Source organism: Ammospiza nelsoni, chromosome 11 (assembly GCF_027579445.1).
Source record: "Ammospiza nelsoni isolate bAmmNel1 chromosome 11, bAmmNel1.pri, whole genome shotgun sequence".
NCBI lineage: Eukaryota > Metazoa > Chordata > Aves > Passeriformes > Passerellidae > Ammospiza > Ammospiza nelsoni.
The window spans coordinates 6,927,561-6,933,629 of record NC_080643.1 but is presented as its reverse complement, the minus strand read 5'-3'; positions in this window follow the sequence as shown (position 1 = coordinate 6,933,629).

Sequence of the window (6,069 nt, the reverse complement as noted above, 5' to 3'; positions counted from 1 at the left end):
TGTAGGGTTTCTTTTTTCCCCTGCCAGAGGCAGAGACATCTCAATTGGCTGTAGAGCAGCTGCTGCACTGGGCAATGAGCACATTACTGCACAGCTGATGCAGCTTGGCTCAATTTGCTGAGCTTGGAGCTGTGGCCATCAATAGATGCCTGAGATAGCACAGCATCCCTGGGAATGGGAATGCTGCAGCCAGCAGATACCCTCCCCATGTGGGGATTATTGGTTACTGGGCTTATCCTACAAGGGTAGTGAAGCAGGCTTTTATATGCATGAAAATATTCAGGTTTTTAAAGGTCTGTGAAATTGTGGCTTAAAAAGGATTCTTGGGGGAGGATTATGGCAGTTTACACTTCCTGGGGCCTTGTGTGAAAGGAGCCAGCCCTGTGCTTTGCTCATGGAGGGGCTCTCATTGCCTTTTCTGAATCAGTTCTGGCTTTTATGGAGCTCAGCCACTTATCTTGGGAAGAGTTCTGTCTTCTGCTCTGTGTTTTTGGCCCGGTTTTCCTGCGGAGAGTGATGCTGTCTTGTCTTTTGGCCAGCATGGGGATGGTGGTTGTGCAAAACCTCTCTGTGCCTGCCCAGCCCTGAAGGACCAGCAGGGAGAGGTTTGTGTACAGAGGAGCTGAGCTTTCCTCTGGCTGTGACAGGAGAGTTCCAGGGCACCTGTGCCAGGATACACCCATATTTCGAGTGTAGTTCATTGCAGAGCAGGGACAGGGCTGGTTTTATCGATGGCTTGATAATCTTTCTGCCTGTTCTGTAACCCCCTGTGCACAAAGCTGGGGAAACACCTCCAGTGTGCACACCCTGGGCAGGGAGCAGCATCATCACATCACACCAGGCTCAGGGAGAGGTGCCAAACTCCAGCCAGGTGGGAGCAGCAACGGGGGCTGAGCTGACCCAGTCAGGTGATGAGCTGCAAATTACATCTTTCTCAATAAGCAGATAATTTACAAAGCATTTTCAGGGTTGTTTAGTTTAGTTTAGGTTTGTTTTTTTTGGTTTTTTTTGTTTTTTTTTTTTAATCTAAGTGAACAACTCATCACTTCTGGATGTGTCTGCTTCAGACAAGGGACTGCTCACAGATCATTGACTGGAATTGTTCCTGCCTTCTGGTTTTGATCTAAACCATGCGCTGATGAATGAGAGAAATATTTTTAAGGACAAGAGGATGGTGGGTGCCATATTTCTGGTGTAAACTGAATAAGGAGGCATGTGCTAAAACTCACGGCAATTTTGTGAGCATCTCTCAGAAATGCCAATCTCTCCTTGGCATGTGAATAATCCCTAATAATGAATAAAGCTGTTGATATACCAAAACAAATGTGAGGGAAGAGTTTGCCAAAGGAGCAGATGCTGTGTTGCATCCCCATTGTATGGTTAAAACTCCCAGAAAATAATTATCCCCAAACATTTTGCTTTTCTATTAACTGAGAATTCACAGAGTTGTCTCATTCTGCAAAATTTCAGTTCCTCAGAAGAAGCAGAGATGACTAGAAGTAAGGCAATAATTTCTGTCTGTGAAATGAAAAAGTTCTGAAGCGTTTTTTTGGTTGGTTAGTTTTTTTCAGCAGAAGAAAACAAACCTTTCTTACTTTAGATTCTTTTAATCATTAAGTACATTTCTTTTGAAGCCTATATTTTTTTCTTTTAATTTTTCCTTCACTTTTCCCAGTTAGGCCACTATACCCCCCCTACAACATTATTATAGGAGATACTTGCATTCTAGTGCAAAATTACCCTAAGAGAGACTCCACAGAATCTTTCCTGTTCTTGTTGCTGGGATCAGAAGGTGAAACCCCTCCAGGTGTGTTGTTTAGAAACAAATCAACCTTTGCAGTGTGCTGGCTGTGCCCAACTGTCCCTGTGAGCTCAGCCATGGTTTAACCCCCAAAAACTGCCATCCTCCCATGGGAAGCACCACCAGTGATGCTGTAAACTCCTTGGGCAGAGTGTAACCAGCTGTGCTCACACGGGGCTGCTGTTCTAGCTTGGCAATATTTTTATTTTTGCTTTGCCATGGAATAGAATAAAAGGAATAAAAAACCTCCCATGACAGATGATTGTGTGTGTGAAGTCTTACAGGAAATAACTGCTCCTCGTTCAGCCTGGAGAAAAGGAGGCTCAGGGGAAATTTTATTCTCTCCAAAACTCTCTGTCTGAAAGGAGGCTGTGGACAGATGGGGGTCAGCCTCTTGTCTTGGGTGAAAAGTGGCTGGTCAAGAGGAAACAGCCTCAAGTTATACCAGGGAGCTTTAGGGTGGGTATTAGGAAATGTTCCTTCACCAAAAGAGTTGGAGTGTGGGAACAGGATCCCTGGGGAAGTGATGGAGTCACCATCCCTGGAGGAATCTAAAAGGCACATAGACATGGCACTCAGGGACATGGTTTGGTGCTGGGCTTGGCAGTGCTGAGTTAATGGTTGGACTTGATGATTTTAGGAGGTTTTTCACCCTGAATTACTCTATGATTTTTGCCATGGCTGGTATATTTGCACGGCTGCTTTGCAAGCCTGTGTTGGTCAGTCTCCATGCCAGTGCTGTCTCCACTTTACACACAAATACTGCAGCCCATGGGCAGAGGTTTCAGTGGGCAGACACAGAGCAGCATTCAGTGCAGTGGGGTGGTTGAGGTGTCTGGGTTGGCCCCATCCAAGCATGGCCAACCTGGCTGTTCTGGGCTCTGAGTCTGCAGCTTTCATGGTGCCTGGTATGTCATGGGAGGGCAGGGATTGTTCTGCAAGTGCTATGGAAGATGTGGGGAGCACCTGCAGCCCCTGGCTGTGCTGCCCTGGTCAGCCCCAGGGCTGCTCTTTGAGCTCACACTTGCTGTTTCTCAGACACTGAATTGCACCCATGGGCTTGGCAAGAGCTGTGTGGGTTTTAACCCTGATAACACAAATGAAATTAGCACGGTTGATAGGCTCATTATCCAGTCCTGGTCCTTTTATTATATTTTGCTCTCTAAATGGGAGGTAGGACTCTGCCATGTTGCACATTTTTTTTTATCCAAAATAAATGACCAATAACTCATCCCTAATTGCAGTGAGCCCACAGGAGTACCACACACATTTCCAACCACTCTGAATCCACAGTGCAGAGCTGCTCCAGTCCCCACATAGCAGATTAGCTGGGAGCTCTGGAGGTCTGTCCCACCAGTCCCACTGATGGATGCAATTGCCTTTTACAGGGAGGGCTCACAAAGTGGCTGCTCATCAGTGTTCCCTTCAATGTCAGTTGTAACCTGTCAGGCACTGAAATAAAACAAGCTGTTGGCACTGCAATGTGTATTTATGTCACCTTTTGTGCACATCGTGGGTCCTGTAGGCCACAGGAATCCACATAATCGATTTAGTCACTGCAAAAAGCTGCAATTTGCAGGAGTGACATGGCCAAATTATTAAAACTCCCTAGAGGGGCACTGCCCACCATCTAGACAGCCAGACACCTGCAGATTTCACCCTTTAGCTGTCAAAATGTTGCAGGTAGAGCCCAGGGCTGTGGCATTCAAATAGTTCAAACATCTCTTTTAGCAGTATGAAATCCAGTGTGTTAAATGATTTTTCTCAGGACTTTAAACATGGAGGGAAATGGTATAAACATCTTTAGCCAGAGATGCTATAGGGAACTTGAACCCCCTATTTGACACACAGGAATCTGTTTGCCATCATTTTAAACACAAAGGTCCCATGTGGAGGCAGAGGTGCTGCAGGGCTCCAGCTGCCAACAGTGCTTTGTGGTGGGGCAGATGTCCCAGTTTGGACTGGACAGGAGGGGCTGAAGTCACAGCTCCAGCGTTTTGCTGGTGGAGGAAGACGGGGAGGAATTGCAGGTAGAGGAGCTGCTCTGTGATGGCAATACCTCAAGGTGCCTTCCACAATGTGTTGTGACCACCACCTCTCTGGTAAAGGCCAGCAAAGCAGGTGTGAGAGTCCCTGCTCATTGCTGGAACTTCTGAAATTTAGAGTTGTGTGTGTGTTTGTTTTCTCAGCCTGTTAAATGGACTCAATAGCTTTGCTGTTGCATGATCCTAAAATAAAACTGCATTCCCTCAACCTTTAAAATGCTTGTCTTAACTTGTCCTGGGACTCTGGGAAGTTCTCCTTTCTGGCCACAGCAAGAGGGGCTCCCCAGACTCTGCTTCCTCTGGTGCAGATGTGCTGCACTGAGCAGCTCTCAGACAGATGTTGTATCTAAAACATTGAAGTGACAAAATGTGACCAGTTTGTGCATATTTGGGGAAGCTCTTCCATTCCCCTGCTCTGTAGTTTGATTTTAAAGGATTGGCACAGTTCAGAATCTCCCAAAAGAAAAACAATCCTGATTTGCAGTTCCTCCTAATTCACAATCCTTCCACACAGCTATCATTTGCTCAGGAAAACCAGATAGTAAAATGACTGTGGCTGCCTGCCTCAGAGTGAGTGATTAGGAGAATGTAACTGAGCTGTAGCAGAAAAGCTGAACAAGGATCCCCAAGTCTGATGGCAGAGGAGTTGCTGGTTGTTCATAGGAACTTCTTTATCTGAGATTAATGACAGGAGGTTAGTGGCATCTTGCTCGAGACCCTTTTTTGGCTCTGGGACACTTGCCAAAGTTTAGACTCCCATTCTGAGTGTTGACAGGCGGAGAGAGCACTTCAAAATGTGTTATGGACATAATTAGTTACTGTTATCACAGTTTTCTTAATTAGAATATCATAAAAAGGGGAAGTGTGATGATTTGCACGAGGAAGATTGGAAGAGCAGCAATTCTAAAGGCTGGAGAATGAATACCAGGGAGGAATATAAACGTTATCTGCCTCTGGGATGAGGGATGCTGCTCACCTGGGACTTTCAGAGGTGCTCTCAGTATTGACTGAACGTTTTCTTTTTTCCATGAACTTTTCACTAACTCAGCCAAACTGCAGGAGCCTTTGTTCAGCAATTACCCATCCATCTCCTGCAGGATGGCTCACCTGCTGCTACCAGGATCCTGGCAATGCTGATAACTTGCAAATGTTAAAAGGAAGCCTTACTTTTGAAAATACTTCTTCCTTAAGCTACATTTTTCTTGCTGTTTCTAGACAACAGAATCCAAGACATTGAATTTATTCATTCTCATAATTGTGGGGAGAAATTATAGCTCTTTTTTAAAGAGAATGCCAGCAGCTAAAGAAACCCAGTTATCACTCTCTTGCCTGGCAGTTCCTTATCAGGGCTGTGCCTCACTTCCCAGCCTTCACAAAGGCAAGGCCCCAGCTCTCCCAGAGCACAACTTGGGAAGAACTGGCTGCTCCCATCCTCCGCACCTGGCTGAGGGCTGCTTCTCCAAGCTGTTTTCTCTAGCCCCTTGCTGGTGATGGATTCAGAGTGAGATGTTTGCAGGCCTGGCTTTTTCTGCCATGCTGAGGTTGGCTTTGCTGTTGCAGGGAGAAGCATTGCATGCCCTCAGTTATTTCTTTGGGGTTATGGATCTAAGGCTTGCAATGAAATTTCCCCAAACTGCCACAAACCCAAGAGCTGTTTCTGAACATGCTGGACTTGGAGTAGGCGATTTGGAGGAGTAGGGGCCCCAATGCTCTTGCCTGAGCTATGCCTCCCCTGCACCTCCCTGCCCTGCCACAGAGAAGCACAGGCAGGCTGTAACTCACAGCCAATAAACCTATTTCTTCTGTTGCATTAATTCTTTGTCTCCAGGGAACAGCCCACACACTGATCCCAGCTGGGTGTGTCAGTGGCCTGTGCTGCACCTCAGTCAGCTCTGCAGGTGCCCTGAGCCCTGGAACTGTCCCTCTGCCCCTTGTTCCTCAGGAGGAGCCCCTAGCAATGACAGGGAGCACTGTACAATGACAAACACACCTTGCACAGAGCCATGGCACCAGGATTCATTGGGATAAATTAATCCTCTTCCTCTTCCCTTGACAAGTCGTTTCTGGTGCGACTGAACTTAAAATACCTAAATGAAATTCAGTGTGACTTTTTCCCCCCCATAAGGTAATGACTGAATCATGGTTTCCCTGGAGGCAAACCCCATTCTTTTCCCTGATGGTTTTCCTTGTGCACAGGGCTGCACAAACCCTCTGCTCTCTGCC